This window comes from Drosophila montana, unplaced genomic scaffold, assembly GCF_035044405.1.
Source record: "Drosophila montana isolate Dmon_TW-CO22-7 unplaced genomic scaffold, ASM3504440v1 contig_3733_1, whole genome shotgun sequence".
In the NCBI taxonomy this organism is placed as follows: domain Eukaryota; kingdom Metazoa; phylum Arthropoda; class Insecta; order Diptera; family Drosophilidae; genus Drosophila; species Drosophila montana.
In genome coordinates, this window is record NW_026998620.1 from 10001107 (window position 1) to 10027959 (window position 26853).

Genomic DNA, 26853 nt, shown 5'->3' on the forward strand with positions numbered 1-26853 from the left:
AGAGTAGTCCAATCAAAGCAAGATTTTGCTTAGGATAGACTTAAATTGTTAAGTTTGATCAAGATATTTTGAGAACAAAGAAGAACTCTGATACTACTGATACCACTCATGGCAGCTATATGCTATAGTTACCCGATCCGCTCGACTCAGGCACATGACGTCAACAGATTGTCCTATGCAAAGTTTCACTAAGCAGAGTAAGTCATAAATTTATTTACTTAGCATAAACTTAAATACTTTATGGGGTTACAGATGTCTCCTTCAATGTTTTAAACATATTGTGACAAAATTGTAAATAAATTGTATAAATGTTTTCAATAATCATCTGCACATTTGATCAACTTGATAAAAAATAAGATATCTATCTATCCCTGATTCTTGTATGGCTACAAATTTAAATGTTTTATCCGCAAAGGCTTTTAGTTGTTTAAACATTAAAGTTGTTGAAGTCAGCTTGTTTGGCAAAAACGAACTGTCATTTCGCAAATTGTTCACTTCCTGAGTTTATCTGAGGTTTCTGTACATCTTTTGCTCAAGTCTTGTGTGTCTTTCTTTCAATTCGAATTAGCTGTTGTCTGTCTAATTACGGACCAGGAAAACAACTTGCCACAATCTCAATTGAGACTACGTTGAACGGAGCTCGGCTTAGGCACGTTCTTTTAATGACCAACGCCCGAAATCCACTTGAAGACGCAATTTATGCAAATGTCAACAAATGCCGAGAAGTTGCTTGGATCGTTGAAATATGCATGCTCAGGCTTCCGTTTGAGAGCTGCTCTCCCAGATCTTTCAGATATTGTTACACTGTGTGTCCATTTAAATTCTTTTGACCTGACTCAATCAAGTCGAGCTTGAAGCTTGTCATGCTTAAGAGCTGTGCGTAAATGTAAATGTTCCAGCCGTAAATTGAGTTGATTTTCAATTAAGCGACGACGACGAATGATGATGATGATGATGGAGGCGAAGATGATGATGATGATGACGATGATGATGACCACTCGAGCTGAACAATCAAATTACTAGCATGTAGCCATAGATATGCCTTGTCTTTGATACTGCATTACAGTGATCGCTCGATAATTAGAACGCTTCTAAAATAGACATGATTCTTATTTGAGAATAATTCTAATTGATAGTCCTGTTTCAAGTAGAGTATGGACTACGAGGAAACTACATGCCGAATGTTGTTTCACTAGTTCACAAAACATGAGCTACAGATCGATATTTATCGATCTGGATGAAACAAGATTTAGGATTTTCCAGCTCTGAAATCAGAGCATTGTTAGATAGACTAGGTAATTTATGCTTATCCGGCATATCTAGACTCTGACTCGGAGATGCCCTATGCTCAAATATAGCAATTCTATTATTATTATTTCCACTTTTATTTCTTTAGTGTCCGAGTGACCACTGTACTTACAAATTGCATTTAACGTGGCAGTCAACGTGTCAGTAAATGCGCTCAGCTGCGGTTGCTGGCTCCCACGACCGGGTCGCAGTCCGGGACCAAAACAATGACGCATATTAATGAACGTCTAGTCTGGCCTCTTAGCTGTATTGTATTAATGATAGCCAAAGCTTGCCACATGAGCAAACAGGCCTGAGCAACAAACATGCCTTTGCCAGACAGCTGTGAGCAAGTGCTGCCAAGTGAGGCTAAAATAGCTAAAAATAGCTAAAATAGCTGAATTAGCTCTTTGACAGGATTAAATGCCCACTGTAGGTTCACAAAAAGGCAGGGAGCTGCCTTCTTTTGCGAAGGATTCTGTTATTTCCGTCTATAGTAGACTGGAAGCTGATGTAAAATGCTTTTGTAGGGTCAGTCAATCACAGCCCTTTATCAATGCAGTGCTTCAAGTCTGGCATATCCATCCACGCAACCCAAAACCTCTGTTTTTAATTTGTCATTATATCACAGATTCAATCAACAGACGACGCAGGTTCAGCAAAAATTTGTATACATGACGGACACGTAAAATATTTCAATTGATATTGTGTACTTGTCATTGATATGCCACATAATTATAACAATAAATAAACGCTGAATATGAGCCAAAACACGCGCTGTAAATAAGTTCCTGTTGTATTGGGCAACAAATATATTTTGAAATAGCTCAAAGTACAGATGAATCAGTTTAGAAATGGCGAGAATTTCCTCCTTCTGACAAACTCTGCAAGAGCTCAAATTAAGCTAGAAAACGGCTAAATGTGCAGCACCGACCGCGCCCTTAATATGGGTGGGTGTCTCCTGGGCGTGAATATCTTTTGTGTTGCATCTTGTGTAGGTGGCATTGTTGCCTGCGAGAATTATCGCAGTTTCTGTATTACAAATTGAATAATTTAAATTGAAATCAATAAAATTTAAATGGTTTCTGTTGCTGCTATTGTAACATAATTGTTGCACTCGAAAAGCGAAGCATGCGTCAGGCTTCGCTTTTGACTGCGGCACGTGCCAAAATGTGGCTCAATTATTACTGAGGGTTGCCGCATTTGCGCAGGGTTGCAACCGGGATTATGGTTAAATGAATGCGCCTTTAAATGCGTGACACATGCGAAGAAGTGCAACAAAAATATCAACGAATTGTGCTCAAGTTCTTAAAGTATTATCACCATAAAGGGGCCGGTCACGATTATTTATGACTCTATTCGTCCTGCGGGGTGGAAATACCCAGCCAGCAGACAATGACAAACTTTCATTTCTGGCGGATTAGTCACCAGACGCCCCAAAAGTTGTGCTAGGGGATATTAAAGCCTGAGGGGAAATTAAAAGCTTAAGTTTTGGATTATTTCAAGTAGCTTTTTCCCGTTCTATTGATAACAAAATCAAATAGCGCAGGAAAAAAACAGAAAAAATAAACGGAAATCATAGCAGTATATTTTTTTTTTCTATCAAATTCAAAGCACTCGAAAGTGCATTGTTTACGCCTTGCCGTTGCCTCGATGGGTTTTACATTAAACAGACTCTTGGCCAGGGAGGTAACCAAAACAAAAAACAAAAAACAAAAAAGCAAGAAAAACTGAAAGGAAATGCACAGAGACTAAAGACAAGCATTGACAATGCAGCGCCTTGATTGAGAAATTCGAAATGGAGGTGCGCACGATGATTAATCAAAAACACAAACAAAAACAAAATGAAAAGTGTAGAAGTAGCAGCAAAAGCAAAAAACAAAAATAAATAATAACTGAAACGTGGGGCTACCTAATAGGTATAAGTGAAAATTTCCTAGACAAAAGTGCTCGTCGCGCAGATGCCCTGCAGCAAGAGAATGACGAAAATATTGTTTTCAGTTACTTCCGTGTTTATTATTTATAACATGCAAATGCTCAGAATCAAAGAAATCGCCTGATTAAATATGCTTGAAAAATAGCGTTACTTGAAACTGTTCAAAACTTATCGTGGATCCACCTTTTGTGGCATCTGGTGACTAATCCGCCTGCAATGAAAGTTTTTCCTTGTCTGTTGATCCACCATATCGGACGATATTAGTCGATATGGCAAACTAGATCTGGCTAAGATGGAGATAAAGCATAACTGCATTACGCATCTACAATATTTATAGGGCATATTGCTGCACAGCACTACGATGAGTAGTTGTGCTGTGTGTATGACGCTTGTCTGGTTGCTTAATTTATGCATTAAGCTATCTGAATTGTGCATATAGCTCGCCTAATGGCAACCATCTGACTGGCATGAACAATGATGCCAAGTACAATAAATGCGCTCCGAGTGTTACCCATTTCTGTTTGAGTGGTTTGAGTATTCGCAACGGAAATGCGACAACACGCTAGACTGGCCAAGCGAAGTACATATGTACATATATGCATGGCAAGCTCTGTCGGACAAAAGGGTTTGGCTGTACCTGTATATTTTGGACAGTGGTTAAAATGAATGAATCATTTGCAAAATGTTGCAGTTTCATGTCAAACAAGGAAAATTAACGAACAGGCAAAAAATAGCGAAATTGACAAAGAATCACTCATGCCGTCAGCTTTTGTTGCTCTTTCACTGTGCATGTGTGTGCGTAGGTGTGCGCTTATTTTGAAAACTAAACAACAACAACAAAAAATGCTGCGACATCCAACGTATGATGTCGCCAGCGTCGCGGCATATGGTTGAGGTTCACTGAACTGCAACACTCGACAAATTTTCTGTTTACGTTTCGTAATATTTGTTTTTATTTTCACATTTTTTACTCAATATAACACATTTCAAAAGTTTTCTGTTCACTTAGACATTTCCACATGGCACTCGGGAGTTAATTATACTTAATCTGATTTACCACTTTATTTATTTATTAATCCAAGATTTTCTGTCATACTAATGTACCTGAAAAAACCATAAAGCTAGCAATTGAAGCTGATTGTGCATGTCGTAGATACCAACAGGCAAAGTATAGTCAAAAACCATCAGGCTTATGCAAGCTGTTCCGCAACTCAACAGTTTATTCAAAAGAAAAATGCATTTTGAATCACAACACGCCAAGAAAACACCGCCAGAGAGCGCCAAGTGCTAATTGAATTAACACTAAGTTTCTAATACTTATATATTACTTTTTATTCACTCTAAAAGTATAAGAATATATTTCTATTTCTTGCCTACGCTCTGCAGAGTTGGGCGTTTTTCCATTCCTCTTTGATTGGCATTCTTAAACGTTATAATATTAATGAAATTATTTAAAGATCAAGATCTAAGGTCTTACACGACATTTTTTATATTTGTTTATTACTTCTTCTACAGTTTAAGAGTAGAAGAACTTATTTCTTTTTCTCGCCTACGCTCTGCAGAGTAAGTTGTTTTTCTAATTCTCGTTGATTGGTATTTAAACGTTTTAATGTTAATAAAATTATTTAAAAATTAAGGCCAAAGTTCATACACGAAGTTTCTTATATCTTTCTCGCCTACGCTCTTCAGAGTAAGTTGTTTTTCTATTCCTCTTTGATTGGCATTCTTAAACGTTTTAATATTAATGAAATCAAGACCCAAGTTTTGCCTTTTAAATGTGCTGCAGTGCACGTTTAGTCGACGTTCTAGTTTGTTGTGTCTATTATTAACTGAACTACTTTGTGATCCGGTTTCTGAGTGGATCTTAACTTTTTACTTGCAGCTTGTTGACCCACCGCACACATACACACACAAACACACACACTCACCCTCATTCAGCTGCATTTACCGGCTGTGGGGGAGAGCTTCAGCAGCGCAGAAGTTCTCTTAGTTTATCTGTGGCATAAAACGCGCTACTCTGATAAGCAGACGCAGCTCTGCACCGCTCCGCTCTGCTCTGCTCTGCGCTACTTACGCAGCGAGCCAACGAACCGTAAAGCAGCCCGGACAGCGCCAGACGGGGCGGACAGACAGCGGCGGACCATGCTGATCCAAGTTGCGCCCAGTTGCCGGCTGGGGCAAGATTAGAGCAAACGCTGGCGTCTGAGTGCGCTGCCATTGTTCGGGCGCGTTAATTGATAAACATATAAAAAAGTCTAAAAAAAAAATCAACAAAAAAACAAAGGCAATGTCTTGGCTGGCTCTTCGCGGCTCCTGCGCTCTCGCTGGGGGTGTCTCAATACATTTTTAATTTATTTTCTTCTTTTGTTTTTGTTTCTCTCTCATCTTGCTGCCATTAAGAACAGACGCTTGGGTGCAGTTATTCAGTATTTAGATCATCTGGCTGATACGCTTCAATGTTTTAAGTGCCTTCATTTAAGCTCGACCAAGTTTCAATTGGCTACCAACCTATCGTATGGGGTCGCACTACTTTATGTTACCTTAGCCCAATTCGCACTGAGCTCTTTAATTGGCACGTTTTTTAGTTGCTCGTGGACACACTTATTAGCGCATATAAGTCCACTATTGACGTTTATGTAATGGTAGGGCATGAAATGAAGAAAGAGAAGGAAAGCGATTGCAGCAGCAGTTTTAACCATGTATACATTGTAAACATGTACTTAATTATCAGGCATGCGCATATATCGCTATTATTGGCCTTTTCCCCTTTGACGCAATCCTTAAGTTTATTTAATGCTCCATATGGAACCAGCGGAAGTGACTAAAAATGCCAACTCACTTGGGAGGTTAATAAAAAAAGGCTATTTACAATTCGCGATTATAATTTTCGTTAAATCCACAAATACTTGATTTTCAGTTGAATTTTTAAACAAAGAACCGCATTTAAATTGCGCAATATAATCACATGTTAAATAAAATATTGTATAAATATATTATTTAATCACATTTCGTGTAGATTTCTAACCACAAGCCAAACCCCACAAAAAGTTCTTAAAAGTAAAGCGTAGCACATTATGATTACAAAACTTGGTATTAAGTTGCTTCCGTAACTGAATCATCAGTTTTAGGATCAAGTTTCTGCGAATCTAGACGAATAAACCAAAGGTCAACAAAAGCCTCAGCTAAACGTGTATACTATGACTATATGCCCTGCAACAACAACTAAAACAAAAGCAGGCTTAAATCGCAATACAGACAGTAGTTAAAGCTAAAGCTAGGTGGACGGGGGGTAGATCGCAGGCACTGAGTCAGCTGCGATGTCTATGGAACACAAGTTATGAGTCAGCCGGCGTGCTATTGTTTTATAGTTTCACGTGATTAACAATTATTTATTTATTACACGATTTAATTGGCTTTTACTGCTTATACAATTTCCACGTAAGCTGCTGACAAACTCTGGGCGATTGCGGCCACCGCCCGTTCGATTGATTCGCTCCAATTCTGCATTAAAAGCTGCTCCAATTTGCTAATTGCATTGCATCCCATGTTGGAAATTACAGATATGCGCCCAGTAAGGAGCGGGTGCCGGGTGCCGATAAGAAGCCATCCAGAGAGCCCAATAACAAAATAAACAAATGCTTCGAATCGAATGACAAAATTGTTCTGTTCGTCCATTCCATTCCAGTCATTGCCCAGTTGTGAGGGGGTCGTCGGGCCCTTATTGCTGTTTGTGCATGCACATGCATATTTGTTTGCTTGTATATTTGTTTGTTATTTGTTTGTTTGCCTCTTGCACGGCAGACAAATAGTCGCCTGATTGCCGCTCGAAATTGCCAACATATTGCATAAATATTTGATTTGAGGGCAAGTCGTATGCTGCCCGAGAAATTCTATAAGGCATTTTTCCTGCGAAATCATCAAACAGAGGCTGTCTTTTTTGATAGACGAAGCCAGTTGGCACACCGAGAATCCTATAAAAAGCAAACGAATACATAAAGTCTATTCCAACTGAAGATTCGAGGTATATAATAAGTATTTTTCTGCAAGCAAGATTTAATCTAAGCTAACTACAAATGAGAGAAAACTAAAACAAAAATTTTTCGAGCACATATATAAACCAATAATTTACATTTTCATATAAGTAAATATTAATAAAGTATTCATATACATTTGTATCAAAATACATTACAATTATAAAGAATATATTCATATAGTACTTCCGACCAGCTATCAATTTATTACCTTAGTTTTAAGCACAATTTTAATTATTATAAATAGATTATATTAGATTGAATATTTAAACTATAAGTTGGCAAGTTTGCTTCTGCCTAGCACACTTTGAAATCGATTAAGAAACCCTTCACGCTTGAAACTCCAGTTGAAGATCATATTTTTTTGGGGGGACTCAAAAGTGAAAGTCCCTATTACTTCCGCTGCGTGCAAAGCAACTTTGGAGATAGCCATATGTACTTATTTGGGGCAAGCTTCCTGTCTACGTCAACTGTAAATAAGCTTAATATGATAAATTACCTTAAGAGATAATCACTTTAATTGCACACTAGAACAACAAGGCATTATGTATCTCACAGATGTGCGTGCGTGTATCTCAATTTAGTGCTGAGTAGCTAAAATAAATGCAGGCGACGCGCTGTTGACAAATCAAATTTCAACGCACCACTGAACGCTGATAACCAGATAGAGATAGTGAGAGGGAGAGAGAGAGAGCGCGCGCGAAAAAGAGTATCTGACAGAAACAGATGCAAATGAGCGTAACAACACAAAATCTAATAAACAGCAATCGACTTAAGTAGCAAATTGCTCAATCAAATTGGGTCAGGGGGCGTCGCTGCGTTGGTCCAATGCAAAGATTGGAAAGAAAGACAAAAAAAAAAAACAAGCAGCGACATTTGTATCTCAATCTCTAAAACATCAAATTGGCTTCTGGGTAAGCACTGACTATATACAATTAGCATGACAACGGAACGCTTCGCAGAATCACAAAATGCTTATGAATCATACATATTATTTTTTTTTTTGCTGGCGAACTGGTCAAACCAGTGACCAGGCAGAAGCGTCTTTCTCAAAAATTAAGTCAATTTAAATTACAAAATATATATGTATACAGATCTATATATAGGAGTATCTACTGTGAGTGTTGTATATGTATCTATGTATCTCAATGCGCGATTAATTAGCAGAAGACATTGGGTTATGAGCTATAACCCAATTGGCTTCAATTATCTCGCAAACAATAGATGTGGAATATGTTTTCATATATATATTTCTCACCTCTCCCCCGCAGCTAACTTCCGTCTCGCAAAGCTACAAGATACTTGCTGTTGCCCGGCATTTTTAGACTGATCTTCGAAAATGTTTGCCATGTTAAATGGCATTGTTCCAGCGTAAAAGTCTCTTCACGCACGGCTTGCTCGCTTTCATCATTAACTTTGTCTGTCTGTCTGTCATGGCGATCAAAAAGAAAGTCGTCGCATTGATTTATTCGATTCGGTGTATGTGTGTGTTAAATTTCACTTTTCGCCGCCCATTAACAATTGTAATTGCAAAATGTGCATTTTCCAGACTGCAAATGCAGGCGCGAAATTGAGACACGTGGCTCCTTTTGTGGGCCAAGGAAATTGGCCCAAATCTACATTAGCTTCACCTATATATATATATATATATATTTTTTTTTAGAGTAGCAGCTAAGTCCAGTTGACAGTTTAATACTTTTGGCATTGGCTAATACGAGTTGCGCTTCGGCCAAGGCTGCCCCATGAGCTCCCAGCCTTGGCATCGAGTTTAATCAGTAGACAAGCCATCAATTTGTGTGGCATTGTGTAGTAGATTAACGGAGAACTCGTTGCGATGATGAGGGCATATGTTTGAGATAAGAATTGAGGCGTCTACACATGGCCCGAGCTGGCACTGCAGCTGGCTGCATCCTTTGGCATGTCCAGTTCTGGGAACTGGCAAATGTGTAATGTAATGCCCAAACATATTGCCCCTTGTTTATTGTTGCTTGAGATTCTTTCTTATCGATTGTGTCAAAACAAGTCACCTAAATAAATGAGCACATAAATTGTTGCTACTTCAATTTGTTAATTTATGTGCCTTCAGCTGATGTCATGTGCTTAAAGGAAGTGCCCAGGATCGGGTTTAACATTGTTTTAATTTAGGGGTTGTCTCTGGCCTTGACAACTTGTGGGGCAACCTATTAATTTACTTACATATGAGCCATAATATGATATGACATGACATGACCTGGCCCATTGTTCCATTCAGCTATGGCAAACAAGGCGTGGCTCAAATTTCAATTTACCCACAACCAGCCGACATAAGACAATGACTATAAATGACCCGCACTAAATTGTTCTTATTGTTATTAAAACATTATTGTGTTTACTTTTGGTGTAGTTAGTAAAAACTTAAACTGTTGCTCTACTTTTTTTATTCGTACATATCATGAGCCCATTCAAATGTATTAAAAGTGACAAATTGGTTTTGTAAAAATGTATGTAAGAGCTCAAGGGGAATTACAAAAGCTAAAGACTTGGAAGTTTTAATATATATATATCTCACATCTCACATGCCCATTATATCGATACGTATGATTTTGAGACATGTTTTTTAAGCATAACCCTAATATTATAGCAGTTAAATATACCAAGCCAGCTTCTCGCATATTATACTCAGATGAGAAATTGGATAAGACGCAGTGTTATAGGTAAAGCCCCGCCCTTTGGTATATACACACTTTTTTATGCCATATTTAATCTCAATTTCAAAAGGATCGGACTATAAGCACCGAAGTTATTCAAGAGCCCAATTCCCATAGAGTATAACTATCGAATATGTGCATATGTGTATTTGTGCGTATGTTAGTGTGGAAGTTATAAGTTATTAAAGGCTGCCTTGCGCTGGCTTCAGGGTATCTCCTAGTCTTCTAGTCTCGAATTTTTCCGCTACAGTTCTTGTGCTTTAGTTAGCTAAGTGTTCTAAGGTAGTATTTTCAATTAACTTAACAACTATGTTGCAGGCTCAAAACGGGGTGGAATGCAAGTCAACTTAAGTGAAGTAAAGTTCTTCAATAAATATAACTGAAAGTTTGGTTAGGATGTACTCACGTTTATTTGTAAGTTAACACACGCCAGTTAAGTTTTTCAATCTTGAATTATATATAACATTCTTTCAAGTTTATTGTAATAAATTGATAAAGGGTCTAAGACTTAACCTTTTAGGAACACAAAAAATAATTTTTTGTAAACAAATTTCTAAATTGAAAACATTTCAATGCCTCTTACATGCTGCTATTTGCATATCCTTTCAAACAAGGCCAACAACAAAAACAGTCTGCTTTTCATGCAAGGTGTGTTCTGGCTTGTTGACTGAGGCGTGGCTGGCATTTGAGTTTCGAATGTGTTTTTGGCATAAAACGTGCATTTGAATGCAAGTGAGTGCCGCCCCAACACACGCCTTCACACACACACACACACACACATTCAAAACTATGCACACTCAAAGAAATTTCATAAATGTTGCACTTTTCGCAGCGCCAAGGCAACCGACACACGCACACCTTTCCAGCCCATCCACCCACCAAGTGTTATTAAATTTCGCCTTGGCCAGGCCATTCGCATCCTGCGTCCTGAAGCTGTTTCCTCGCGCGTTGTTAATTTATTGCATTTCCTGTTGCTAGGGATAAGGAGATTGCGCGCAAGGGGGGCTGGCCTGGTGCCGACTTCTTCTGATGTAATAAACAGTAACTGCTTAATGATGCTGGCCTTAGATGCAATTAGCAAGGGTCACAATTATAAAGAGCCGCCCACTCCGTCGCGTTTATCAATTAACCAAGTTATGACAGCATGCAATACATACAATAAGTTAAGCTCCACATATATGTGTGTATATAAGTGGCCTGTACAGTTAAATGCGTTACTTTCGCATCTCAAAGTCGCAGTCGCAATCGCATTTAAAGCAAACTCAATTAAATTCGTTCAATGAACCCGCGTACGAGTTGCCTTTTACGCTGACGGCATCCGACTGGAAATGCCTGAGTAGGGGCCACAAATGTGGCCAGCCATTCATAGCCAAGCGAACGTCAAAAATTTACGGCAATTAATTGAAATTTGTTGAACCCAACCGCATTCAATGCAAATATGATCAAACGGTCAAAATTGTGAAAGCAACAAATTGCATTTCGACCACTTTGTAACTTTTGGCCGCCAATTTGCGCGCCAAATGCAGCTGATTGAGTTTGTTGTTTGTTTAATGTTGACTGGCCTTAACAAGAACATAATAAAAAAGTTCGGACTGCAGCTCGAAATAATATTGTGTCACTTGTTTTATATAGGAATTGTTTTTGATAGCTTGGTTCGTATTATTCCTTTTTTAACAAGCTTTTTCCGTGTTTCGATTGGCTTAAGTGAAAGACATTGCGCTAACGATAGTATTAGTACTCTGAATATCAAAAATTATAAAAAAAAATAAGTTAAAATGTTCTCCTCGAAACTGAAACAGATAAGATCGCAAGCGTAGGCAAACTACTTTTGGTTCAATCTTTAGAGGAGCTCAATAGGTTTCTTTCAATTCAAATTTGGTGGAACTGTGGAAAATATAGATATTCCCGAGCTGCCACAACCCCAGTAGGCGCAGCCATATTAAGTATAACAAATATATCAAATATATATATATACATATATATATATTATATTCTTTTTTCACTTTGTGAGCGAGTATATTACATTTCGAGCACCAGGTAAACAAACTGAGGTGTTGTTTCCCTCTCAGTTTTTTCCAACTTTTACCTAATTGCATTTTTTTGTGCCATCATGCTAAAACTTATTATCATTACAATGCTAGGCATATTGAGAAGAACTCAACTGGTGCATGACTTTCTAAGTAAATGATTAATAAATGAAAATACTAATATATAAAAATCCTATATAAATAACTACCCGTACTCCCGCCCAAGGTCACAATATGCCGCATTTACTTTATATATATATATATAACATTGTGGTGTGTGTGGGTTGAAAAAAAAAAAACAAGTTTATTAAAATAAATTTGCTTTCATTTTGGGAACTTGCTTTAATAAAAAATTGTTTGCACTTTCAATTTGTTATGCTAGACGCGTGTGCGTATCTATAAGATACGCTGTTGCTCGTGAACTTAATTGGCAAAATTTGCGTGGCAGCAACAGCAAAAACAATAACAACAACAACAATATTAAGAGCCACAAAAACTTAAACAGCGACCTTGTCGCGGTTTTAGTTTGCCTGGGCGAGTGTAACCGGAGGATTGAGTCAGTTGAGCTCAGGCATTTTAAAACCTAAACCATTTTTCCGCATGTACATATAAATAATAAAAAATTGGTATCGATTTCACTGTTTGCCGACAAAACCAGACAACCAAGCAGCAACAGCAACAATTACAACGGCTGGCAAAGTGTGTGTGGAAAAACTAGTTGGGCTTAATTACCAGCCAAGTGGTGACAAGTGCGTCGGCTTGCCCAGCTGTTGGATGGCTCACAGCTTCTCTTTCGCCCCACCAACATGCAACCCGTTTGCATCTGTCCCCATTTGTGGAGGCTACTGGGGAGCTCGGCTTGAGTGATTTATAGGAAAAGCGTGTTTGGCTATTTGGGTGCCAGCTGGGAAAGTTTGCCACGGCCATGCCGAATGCCTATGCCTATGCCTATGCCTATTGCCCTCAAAGTGCAGTTCAATGTCAAGATGCATTAGAGAGTTGCTCATAATTCAGAGTCGCCTGTCATTAATGGGTTATTAATTGTAATTGGCTGTGGTCCCAGACGGACTGCATTAACCCTTCGGCGGCTTAGCTGAAAACTGTCTACATTTCGTTACATGCTAATTATATTGCCTTATCTCTAATCTAAACCGCAGCTAATTTCAAATCATTTTCTATATTTTCCAGGTAAGCAGCCATTGGCTCGAAGACTCTCTCTATCCTCCCAAATGCACTCGGCGTGAGTCATTCGCAATATATATATATATTATACTATATCTCCTGACATTCAAATGCATACTCATTACCATAATTACAAATAATCCTGCCTATCTTTTGCAAATTATTTTCGCGTGCTTGCAAAACTTTTTCAGCTTCGAACTAGAGCGTCAAATTTGTGTCAGCTTTCTCTAGTAAAATAATAACTGAGCACAGGAAGTAAAGCCAGCGAGTACAACAAAAACAACCCTTATCAAATATAATCGCACTTCTATTCTGTTGCCAAGCTCTTAAGCAAATAGTATAAAAAATTTTGTTGTGGCCTTAATACAGTCGTCATCATTTTTTTTATATATGGTATATAGTTTTGGTGCTGGTTTCATTTCTGCTTTTGTTTGGAGCCAAACAGCTGCTCGTCATGATATGCAGCCGACTCCAAAGGTATTTGCCAAATACAGACTTAGCATATGGTTTTGTCTGGTTACTCACCTAGCCAAACTGGGCCACAGCTGAGAGTCATAAATGATGGGGATAAAACTGAACCAGTTAGCGGTAGTTGTGATTGACTAAATATACCTTACTCTGTTTTAAACATGCCAGAATTTTGTAAAAAATCTAGATAAACGAAGGATTCTCCAAGCAATTAATTTATTTACTAACTTTAAACCATAGTCTTAAATTAGATTGCATAATGCAAAGTTTATTAAAATATAGTATATACCTTACATTACCCGTTGGCATGCATATGATTAGGCTTAGGATTAGATATGAACTCTATCGTATCCTATAGAAAAAACATATATAGAAATTTATCCAACTATATATATATATATATCTGTATCTATATCTGCATCTACATCTAAATCTATATCTATATTTATACCTATATCTATATATATCTCTATATCTATATTTGTATCTTTATCTATATATCTATATCTGTATCTATATCTATATCTATATCTATATCTATATCTATATCTATATCTATATCTATATCTATATCTATATCTATATTTATATCTATATTTATATCTTTATCTATATCTATATCTATATCTATATCTATATCCATATCTATATCTATATCTATATCGACATCTGTATCGATGTCGATATCTATATTTAGATCTATATCTGTATCTACATATGTATCTATATCTATGTCTATATCTTTATCTATAACTATGTCTATACAGCGAACTCACCCTTTTTGCAAATAATAGACACTGAGTTTTTCATAGAGGCTCACATATCATATACAATAAGTTTTTGTATAAAGAATACAAAATAAAATAAAGTAAACCCCGTTTTATAATGAAATACCTATCATAGTACCTGTGGGTACTCCTTTTATATTCTGTTAACTGTACAACTTCTTAGATAAATTCTATATCTCTTATACCATCCGTCTTGAATAGGTTTTAAATTTACGGTATTTAAGCGGTGGCATAAGTATTTCCAATAAAGCAAATAATCGATATCAGTAGAAGCAGCCCCTTTTAACACACACACACACACACACGATAATGTCAGCAAAATATTCTTTGCTCAACGATTTGAAGAGTGAAATGTGGAGTAAAGGGTTGGCCTTGTGCAAATTTAGCTAGAGATACGCGTGGTTGCCGGGTCTTTGACTCTGGCTGTAATACTTTTAAGGCTTGCCAAATTGGTTGGCCAAAAGACGACAACTCGACCAAAATGGTCAAGGCAACTACCACTATGATTTAATGGCAACAGTCGCCGAAGCATATTAATGAGCGCTGGAAATGACTTGGCAAAGCAAAACTTGTGTGTGTGGCGGATTTCCAATGCCCCAGGCGGAATTTAAATTGAATTCCAACTAAAACTCTGTTTTCTGCTAAGTTGTGCAGACAGTGAGCATTTGTCACAAAGTTTTCCGAGCGCTTTTCTGTGGCAACGGAAAGGCGTGAAATACGCAATTTTCCACATTTTTCAAGCAAAAGCAAAAACTTTACCCATAACTGTAGCCAAGGCTATGCATTGCCAGCTGAGGACATGACCCACTTGGATGGTTGCTATACGAAGTGATGATAAGTAATTAGTGGAACCAGACAAAGGATAACCACAAAGCACTACGACCAAATGGGCGTGTCCCTTGTCTACTGCAGTTGCGGGCGCAGTCAAATCGATAACAACAACAAAATGAAAAGGAGAAACTGTCAAACATTGATTAATAATATGGAAACTCACCAACATTCGACAGCTCTGGCATATGTGTCTGCGGTGGCCACGCCCACAAGCATTGTGAGCAGTCCCGAGAGAATACTGAGAAATCTGCGTTTATCCTTTGGCTTTGCTTCCGCCTTTCTGTTTTTGTTTTTGTGTATGCATTTTTTTAAGCAAACAAAGGAAATGCCATGCAGCGAGTGCGTTTCCCAGGCGCTTGTTTAAGGATCATTGACCACATAAAAAGCCGTTATGGCCAACAGCAGTAAAAGCACTAGTGCCAGAAAGATACGAAGTGAAGAAGCGTTGAGGTACATTGAACATTCTTGCCACATGCGTTTTATTTCCATTTTTGGCACAAACTGCAACTGGAATCGTTGGCAGCTTTCTTATAAACAACATACGCATATGTACGCTTTACGACAAGGGCCAAGCGGGCAACAATGGTTGGACATTACCGAGAAACGGGCAATCAACTCCAAAAATGGACGCAACAATGTTGATGCAACTTGCAACATGCAGCTTGCATTGTGCGTAATGTTTATGCTATAACTATAAATTGCCCTGTGAACGAACTAAGCCAATACAATTTGGCTCGAAGCTCGGGCCTTTGTCGCTGACGAACAAGTCGTAAACAGCTGCCAACATGTTGCCGGACACCAGACTTTGCAGTTCATGTTAAATTTAGCCTGAGCACAAAATATGGCGGGTGAATTTATGTTTACTTAAAAATAAATGTAATAAGCGTGTTGGTTAGACCCAGATACGAAAAGTGCAAATATTTGAGTTCTTAAATAAATTTGAACTTTGCTAAATGATAAGAGGATTCGGTTATTAAAAGACTTGTGTGTATAAATAGAAAATTTGTTTGAGCTGTGTGCAATCTGAATATCTAAATTAATTCCCACAATAACTAAGTAAACATGTTGGCACTAGTTAAACATATATGTTTATTTTAAAGATTGAATATAGTCCAGAAAGGCTTTACCTATTACTGACTTGTGCCTAAAAATGTTTATAATGTATTTATCCATATTTCCTTTGGTTTTCAGTTGCCCAAAATGGGTTTCTTCAAATTTTAACACAATTTGATTCAACAATTCTTAACCTCTTATTTGCACGTTTCTCTTCATAGTTCTAGACATGCTGACGCTTTAGTTAACTTTAACCTTCCTTATGTTTTCCAAACCCAAGGTCATGTACATGTTTAACCTTAACTTTTCCTACTCTGTTAATAGTATTAAGCTGTACTGACAACTGACCTTTAAGCCACATAACATCCACAATAGCCTTAGATTAGGTTCTCTTGAAAAACTCATCTCAGTAGCGCAGGCTATAACTAAATGAAACTTGGCACACATTGTTCATTATTAAGAATATATATGTTTTACTAAATTAAAACTGTTAAAATGAATAACCATAAAGAGTTATGAGCTAAACGTTGAGACACTTACAGAGCAACGACCTCGCCGTAACCCAATTCATGTTTCATTTGCTCTGGCGCCAGTTGTATAAATCATGCACTAAATCTGAAGACAGAACTTAAACTCGTATAATAGCGACGAAGGCGCATTGCAATTTACGCCGATTGAGATTTATTTCAGCAATCTGTCATTCAGTCATTCAGTCATTCATTCAATCAGTCAGTCAGTCGGTCGGATGATTGGTTGGCTGTTTAGTGACAGCAATAATGTTGCCATGTGCATTTGAGGCGCATTTAATTTAATTTGTTTACAGTTAATGCATTTCCTATATACTGAGATTCCAGAACATCTGTCAGTTTGTCTGAATAAGTATGCCATAAAATACATGAATTATGTATTCGCTTAATGTCGCTGATTTTAATCAGAAGTGCGACTTATAAAGAGATAGAGAATATGTCTTTGTGCAATACCTGAAACAAAAAGCTAAAGAGACAAAGAAATATTTAATACTGAATCTTCTGGTAGCAAAATACGGTTGAGTTAATTGAAAAGAAGCAGAAAAAGCGCACAGGCATCTGAAATGTCGCCTTAGTTAATGCAGGTGGGTGCATTTAGATGCCGCAACAGGTCCAAAGACAAAGCCCATAAACCTCTCGCTCGTTCTTGCCTTTGCCTTAAACGTCGAGATTCATGTATGGCTAGGTTTAATCAACTTGTTGACCTTTTTCGCTGAGCTATCCCACAAGTCAATGCCTTTAATTGTTGTTCTTGGGTGCACTTTTTATTTGAAAATTCCTTTTTTTTTATGACTTAATGGCGTTGGCGGTCTAAAGCTGCGATGATTAAGCCAAACCAACAAGTTTCAATGCGCTTAGTTGTTGGGCTTATCAATTAAAAACACCCCTAATATGTAGCATGTCGGTTTCTTGCTTTGCTTTTATGAGCTCCAGGGCAGATAATAAAGTTGACACGACAAACAGCACCTTTCATGGAGCAGCGCAGGAGCTATATGGTTAGCGTCTATATATGTATATGCCTGATTGCCCAGGTAATGTCAAGAGTAACGGATAGAATGGCAAACAGTTAAAGCCGCTGGCAATGTTTGCTTTTTGGCAATAGGCAAAAGCAAAACCAAAAAGAAAATACTTCTCAGTTCCATAACCCGAACGATGATAAACAGCAATGAGTCTGTGAGACTTAAGTGGCCATATTGGGTACTACCTGAGCCTGGGCTCAACTTGACAAACACTTCATACAAAAACCAACCACAGCGGGTGTGAAATTTCACGGCTTAACTCACGGCTCTACCTGTGCCAGCTAAAACTGCACAGCTGGTGTCACAGGACACAAAACACATCAAGCTGTCCCTTGATAGCCACACGCAATGGGCCGTCCCAAGCGGGCCAAGTGCAAAGCGGTAGTTGCCAGGCACTTGCCAAAAATCTCATTGTTAAAAATGTGCTAAATGCGACAGGCACCTGTAATGCCGACAGACCAGACTTAGTTGACCTTGCTGGCAACAAAAAAAAAACGGGGCGACAATTTAATGCAAGTCCTTGTGAGTAAAGTGTCCGCCTGCAGCCTAGTCTTATATACTCTATGGATAAACGGCCGCCCGTTGCGCTCCACTCGAAGCGACGGGCTGTAAATTGTTGCTGTGTTTTATTCTATTAGTTTTTGCCACCAGCTGTGGCTTTGTTGTTTGCCCCTGGCCGAGGCAGGTGCAACCTACAGTCATGATCTTTATCTCGCCTACCTACATGCCTTTCTGATTTTGCACAATGCCATTTGTATTGCGATTTTCAGCATTCATTCTGCCTGAGATAACACAGATGGAGCGATTCATAACTAATCTACGTCATGATTTGTAGTTTTCTCTATGCAAGCTGAGAAATTTGTTTAGGCCAAATGTGTGTGAGCACATGTTCTATTGTTTAGGGGTTGCGATTAATGATATTTTACAGGTACACAATTACACGCAACAGGAAGTTGCCATAGAAACGCAGTGAAGCAAAGCCAAAGCCGGCATATTTCATATAATAAATTTTGAATTATATAGAAACGTTTAATTTAATTCATTTCACAACACTCAATCTTTGACTGAAGGGTACTCGGAGTAAAAGCCAAGAACATTTTACTGAAACTATTCAAAATTTTGTTTAAATACAATGTTTTTTTTATACCTGAACCCATTGAAAATGGGTAAAAAGGGTATTTTGTATGTGTGCAAATTAATGTAACAGGCAGAAGGAAGCATTTCCGACCCCATAAAGTATATATATTCTTGATCAGCATCTACAGCCGAGTCGATCTAGCCTTGTCCGTCTGTCTGTCGGACGGACGGACGCCGTATGTATGAACGCATGGATCTCAGAACCTATAAGAGCTAGAGACTTGAAATTGGCTGTAGGTCCTCCTAGTGCCCGCACAGATCGAGTTTGTTTCCGATATTCGATAACTTGCCCCGTAAGTAATCGATAAAAATCGATATCGAAATCCTGTTTTTTAAGCGATTTCGGTAAATAATATGACATGTAGCTTCTAGAATAGTATATGTATATATATCAAGTATCTTTCATTTTATACCTATCGCCACCTCCCCGCTACCACTGCAAAGCAAACGATCGGGTAGCGCGAGCAGCATTTTGTGTTGGAAGAAGAGGGTTTAGGGTATCCCCTAGTCGGGAGCTCTCGACTAGAACCTCTTACTTGTTTTATTTCAAATAGTGTTGATGGCATTTTGTTAATACAATTCTTTTATTTATAACCAAATTTTATGAAATTAAGATAAAATAGGCAAACAAACAGCCCCCTAATAGCCCCAATATAGACAGCACTGTGGTGTCGGCACAGTGGCGTACATAAGAATAAGGTCACGGCTGTAGCTTGAGTTGTATACGATTTATTTAAATGACAGACTCTGCCGTGTAACGGCACCGTGGGGCAAACGTCGCGGAGGCGCCTGTCAACAAGTACGCCTATTGATTTATACAAAGTGTTGCATTCAGCAAACACACTCACAAATGGGGAAAAAAGGAGAAGCATAATTTATGCTCACACTGCAGCAGGCAATCGACTCTCCTCAAGGCAATTAATTTGCTCCAAGTGGTAGTGTATAAAATGAAAAAACTACAACAAAGAAACCAACAGCAACAACAACAACAAAAAACTGGGAAAATGCAGCAGACTTGGGCCAGGTTTATTTTTAGCTGGTTCTAATTGAAAGCAAATGCAAAAGGGCCCGGGCCCGGGCCTGGTCCTGGGCAATCGTTACGGACGCCCATTGCATTTGCCCTACAAATAAACAAAAGCCGAGTGCCCAAAGCGAAGTGGGAGTACGGTCAGGTTCTACACTCAGATAAAAAAAGTTTAAAGAGTAAAAATAAAATGAAACATTCTAAGTTCTATCTTTAGCACATTGCATTCAGTGTTGCTTTTATCCAGACCTAATCTATAATTTATATATGGCATATTTAAAAAATAATTATTAAAGATCAAAAATCAAAAAAATTTTTAAAATCAATATTATCATTTATTTATATAATTTTCAGCTTGAATCTTAATGCTTTTACTTTTAAATACAATCTTGTAGATTTATAGATTTCGCTGAGTGTACTGCACCCCTTCTGTTTTACACTTGCAAACAAAGCGCTGCCTGTTCTGTTGTGTGCCTCAAAAAAACGCATACACCACACAATTTGCACGACGTGACACTGTGTTGCTGGCACTTGGCATACATGCTGAGATCAGCGGCATGCAACATGAATTATATTATAGGCACATGCCACGCCCACCAATCTTACGTCTGCTTATGGCACATAAATAGCCTTTAATGCGCCTCTAATGAGGTTGTCTAATGAAGTTGAAGCCTCGACTCGGACAGGTGCCCTACCCAAAATCTTACCCTGAGAATCGGACCACACGCGCTACCCTTTTCATTCTTGAACTTGATCATAATCTGGAGTTGAGCTCAAAATTGAACGTCAATAGATGGCAGACAAAGCACTTTTAAGATCTCGTAAGAATCGTATCTGATACCTGAGCGCCGACTTTGTCAGGTGGAGATGCAGTTGGCTGGCCACACACACAGAATCGCCCAGGCTGTCCTTGACATTTGGTGAGTGCATTTCAGTTAAATGCCGGAAATCTGAGCGCCTCCAAAAGCCCACAATTGTTTCAGGGGCTCTCAAGTGCCTTTCACGCCAGCTCCAAGTCGTGTCAAACAAAGCGGCTTTATGGCTGAGACCCGAAGCTGGTGGTGCCACCGCTGCCCATGCCACATAGCCATAGCCATAACCATAGCCCTGGCCTGGCCTGGCCTGGGGCACAAATCGTGCGACGTGACGTCCTTTCATGGCTGCGGGCGCGCTCTCAAGTTACAATTTGATTTCTGATTCTTTTTACTGGATGTCGTGTTTCTGGCTTTTAGCTGCTGTTGTTGTTTTTGTATCTGACTGCATCGTGTCTGCTGTTATTTATACAAGCGAACGTCTGGTAGCTTATAAATAATTCAGACAGCACCCGAGCATGTCCCGCAGCTATACTCCAGCCCGTGCAGACTGAACTTTGACAGTGCTCCATCAATATCAATCAGCTCTACCATCTAACAGAGAAAAACACGCTCGTACAGCCCTAACGAAAGCAAATCCCAGCGCCCGTGTCCTACGCCTTTTAATTGCATTTTCACCTGTCTGCCCCTTGATTAACAGCATCGAATTAAGCCGAAGTGAAACGTGAAAATCATGCAACATGCTGCCAAAATTGTGACTAAACCACAAGCAAAACCAACCACAACTCGCTTAAGAGGATGCCACCTGACGATGTTATCTCGAACCATTTGTGCTGCTCACAGCTTGCGTTTAACCCAAATTCGAGATGTTGTTTTGCAGTTATTGTTAACTGGCTGCGTGGCTGCGGGGCTGCGAGGGGTGCGGGGCAGCGGTGAGTGCTGACATCGCCAACAGTTGCTGCATTGCGTGGCTTGTTGCAGTTGTGTTGCAAGCGGCAGTTGCATGAATTGGCTTAGCAAAATCTACGCGATTGCCAGCTAAAAATTGAGGTGAAAGGCAATTTGTGCTACTGTCGAGCAATTTGTTCGCGCTGAGAAGATAAGCACCTAACACGATCTTCAAACTCATTTTTATTCGTATGCTGCCTTAGAGTTAGATTAAGTCTGCTTGTTGTTTGATTAATTTTGGTCTTAATCTGATCTGATCTTAGCAAAACTTTCATTTTATGAACATTTGCTGTACGAAATTGTACACCAAATCAGTGTTATGCCTTGCTCGAAAAGCCTCCTGGAACTTATCTATAATATGACTTAAGTTTCAAATACTGAAATATAAATATTTTTGAGAACTTCCTTCTAAATAAATAATTAGATAGACATAATGAATCATCCCCTTATACATATTTCACACTTTCTATACCTCAACAGGTATCCACATGTATTATATATTTAACTTTTTACTATACTCATATTCAGATTAACTCGCTTATAGTTAAGATAATGCTACACACACACTTGTGGGTTATCAAGCAATCAGCAACAACAATTTGGAATTTCAATTGTACATTTTATTATTGTATTGTATATTGTTTATTCTTTGACTGGGCACAGATTATTTAAGTACTTCAACAAAGTTTGCCGAATCCATAGCTAACTCGTCCTTTTCTTAGGATACTCCACACATCATATCATATCCATATCCAAGCATTTTATATGATTACTTATTTATGTAGAGTCTTGAATTAAAAATTGTCAAATTTGAGAGCTATTCATGCCCTGCTCAAGTCAAAGCAAACAATTTAATTGAATTGTGATGTGTTCTGCTGTGATGTGATATTAAGTGTGTGTGCGTGTGTATGTGTGTGTGTGTGCGTGGCTTTCCTTATTTGCTTTCCTCGTTGGGGGTTTGTTTTCAATTTTATTACGTTGCGTATCGTTGCGTTTGGTTTGGTAAGAGGAAAAACGCTTTGCGTTGCCCTCAACCGAAACAATTGAAAAATGTTATATTATTCAATTATGCGCAGGCACACAACGACAAACTTCAAACTGAGTTTCCAGCGCAAATGTGTACACAAATAAATTGTGGAATAGAAAAAGTTGCCCGACGCATTCGATTACTTTTACTCAGTCTTCGAATCCAACTTTGTCTTTGCCTTGTTTATCAATTAGGCACACATTTTCGGTTTGAAATACGCGCAGACGTTCACGAAATGCATTCGTAATGCATTTGCCATATCCGTGAATCGTTGACCTTTTCATATGGGCAACTCCGCCTCCGCCTTCGCCTCCTAAGTTTTCCCTGCCCTGGCCCTGCTCGCGCCTTAGGTAGCTGCCACTAATCTGTTTATGGAGCTTGGCAGCTTTTTGTATAATATTTATGCCCTGATTTAGAGTTTCTATTAATATTCTTATGCACTGCAGGGCGGCCGCTCCGCTCGAACTTAACCGTGAAGTGTTACAAATTTTACCCCAAATGAGGTATTTTTAATTGACTTTGGCATTTTTCTCGTTGGCATCATAATTTCTCTAGCATTTCAGCATTAATATTAAATGCCTTTGGCCATGATTAAGAAATACTTTGTGCTCCCCTCGTTCAATCCATCCTAATTCTCCTCCTGCTCGTTGCCTCCACTTGAGCGTTCACATTTTTCATCATTCAAATGGAAAATATTCAAATTGAAAGTCTTGTATTGAGTGCCATTTTAATTGGCTTTTCGTAAACGTTCAGAATATAACTAGAAAATATATATGGGCAGAGTTTGTCAATTGGCTCAGCCATCAAATTCTCAATTTTGTCGCCAGCTCAAGTATGCCATCGTATTTTTTTTTAATGTCATTCTAGTACTATATTCATTTTTTATGACAAGGCGAGTTATAAATATAAATTTTGTTGCCGCTGTTGATTGTTATACGACAGCGAGAGATCGAGGGATGTACCCTCGCCCTAAGCTCCACTCGGGCGGGATGGGTGAACAAGTGTCAAGTGATGGCTGCCGCTTCATGAGATTTGCATGAAAAATCAATTGAGATTCACTAGATGATCTGCGGGCTGTGTGATAATAAAATCCACAGACCTAACGCCCAATGATGGAGAGCCAAACAAACAAAGCCAGAATGCGTGTCCAAACAAATATAGTAAACGCTGCGCTGTTGGCACAACTCGCAACCCGTCCTGCTGCATACCAATAATCCTGGGCACCATCATTATCACCGACCTCATCCTCGTCGGCAACATCATTGACATCAAAGTGCGCGACGACATGAGTTCGTCAAAACGTCAAGAACCGCGTCGAGGGTTTCTTTTTTTTCCCCGTTAATATTTTTATTTTTAGACCTTCGAATTTCATCTGCATGACCGGAGACGCTGATGGACGCGCGCCCAGACAACGCCCCTGTCCTAGTCCCACAGCCACAGCCAGCTTCCCGCTCTGACCCTAATGCACCATATGTTCTTGCCTCTTGTCGAGCGCAGCTCAAAACGCGGCGTGTGATAATTTCCCGCTGTCTCGTGTGTGTTGTGTGTGTTTATTGTGTTCTAGTTTTAATGATTTTCCACTACAAAAGGTCCTTGTAACGCCTCCTGGCGCCGCTTGCACTCAACTCTTGTGCCAAGGCATTTGTGTTTCTTTAACGACCTCTTATTTCGCATTTTCCATGTTAACCCTTCTTGTACTCGATTTATATATAGAGGCATGTTTTATTGCTGCATATGTGTGCATATGCGAGCACCGCTTATCAGCTGCGCTTATCATTTGATAACATATTTTGCAGCTATTTTTAATATACCCCGTGCCGCAGCACTAAGCGCATACTCATCAAGAACTCGCACAGCAAATCCTAGTCAACAGGTAAAGATTGACCTTTACCTTTTGTTTAGAATAGACAAGCCTAATATAAGTAGATTAAAGAAAAGTTTATCTAATTCCAAATTTGGCATCCGCGGCTCTTTTAGTCTCTTTCATTCCTGCCCTTATACAGAGGAAACGTTCCACAGGAATATATTTGTATAATTTGTATAGAATCTGGATGCCTTCCTCTGTATATTTTAGCTACAGGGCATTGCTACAGAGCAGCTCATTAGTCGTCAGAACTATTAATCACTCAAGTTTTCGTTGGGGTTAATTACAATACATTTTACTCCCATGATATAGCACACATCCATAATTACGTATGTTTTGGTTATCTTAAAGGCATTGTTGCATTAGTCTGCAAGTCATTAACGCTGTTAAGACATTGATTAGTCACTTCTTATTCATTAAAGTTCCTCAATTCCTGACATATGGTATGTGCCTACATATGTTTGCAGAGAATTTCTATTAGTTTCTATTGAAAGCATTTTTCAAAATAATGAATTAAATTGTAGCAAAACAAAACAATGGCACGAACCAAATGGGAAATTTCTAAACAATTATTCGAGCAATACAAATAAGCAAATTATATCAAATTCCTTAAAGACATGTTCATTATTGTTAAACAAGACCATCAAGAATCTGAAATAGGCCAAATGATTTTACCAACAGATGCCGGAAATTAATAATGTAATTTCAGATTCAGTTCTTACCGGCATTTGGTATTATTATGTATTCTTATTCTTATTCTTATTCTTATTCTTATTCTTATTCTTATTCTTATTTTTATTCTTATTCTTATTCTTATTCTTATTCTTATTCTTATTCTTATTCTTATTCTTATTCTTATTCTTATTCTTATTCTTATTCTTATTCTTATTCTTATTCTTATTCTTATTCTTATTCTTATTCTTATTCTTATTCTTATTCTTATTCTTATTCTTATTCTTATTCTTATTCTTATTCTTATTCTTATTCTTATTCTTATTCTTATTCTTATTCTTATTCTTATTCTTATTCTTATTCTTATTCTTATTCTTATTCTTATTCTTATTCTTATTCTTATTCTTATTCTTATTCTTATTCTTATTCTTATTCTTATTCTTATTCTTATTCTTATTCTTATTCTTATTCTTATTCTTATTCTTATTCTTATTCTTATTCTTATTCTTATTCTTATTCTTATTCTTATTCTTATTCTTATTCTTATTCTTATTCTTAATCTTATTCTTGTTTTTAATCCTTTTTACATTTATTCTTAGATCGTTCCCATCCTCATGCTTTAATCTTATTTTAAGCTCGTGTCATATTTTATAATAAAATGCAGATCTTAAAGCACAAGAGCAGAATTAAAATTGATTAGCCTTTTTTGAGTACCCTTCATCATATCATGCTCAGCAGTTCTTAAATCCGACATCCTTAATTGCGCGTTGCACTGACAAGGCCAACAAAAAAGTGCGTCAAAAAGAGGAGAAGCCTGCTAATAAGAAAGAGAAATCCAATTTGTGGGCTTTCAGCGTTATGCGTTAAACGTTGCGTTTATAAAAATAAATTAAATATGAAAAAAACAAGCTATCAATATGGTGCCGAAGAATAAACACCCTAGCGATCATACGATTTAAAAGTCTAAGCAATTAAATTAAGTTTAGTAAAGTTTACAAACAACTAAGCAACTATAGTATCTATCAGATACTTTCCAAACTAAGGGCTAAAAGAGAACCTGAGTCATTCGAGCCGTCATTTCCCGGCTATAAGTGCACTTTATGACCGCGTTGATGCATTACAGATTTTATGATACGATTAATAATACCATTTGTAAGGGTATTAAAAATCATGTTTTTAAATATATCGCTGGATGCGATTCTGGGGCGTTGTTGTAAAACAAAATGCCCTGACGCGTGTGACATTTGGAAAGCGTCTGTGACTTTTGTGCATGTGGAGAAACCGTCGATGCTCCGACGACATGGCTGATCCCTCCAGTGGTCCGTGGTCTTGTGGTTGTGCCAGACTTAGCAGCAGCGGCTAAAATTGAAAGATGTTTTTGGGGGCCCCCCAAAACCTCGTGTGCTGAGTTTGATTGTTTTTTCGTTTTGCTGCTGGCCAAGTGAGTGGATGAATACGCTTCGAGGCGACGGCCACTTGTGCCCTCGTCTTCTGTAGCTGTGTGTGAGCCCACGCAATGTGCGAAATGTCTTA

General features: G+C 38.3%; 1 protein-coding gene across 1 annotated transcript in view; it reads left to right on the plus strand.

Annotated features, from left to right (window-relative positions):
• The window catches only part of Meltrin (meltrin), a 38689-nt gene that overhangs the window by 3245 nt on the left and 8591 nt on the right, over positions 1–26853 (plus strand). The window lies entirely within an intron of this gene.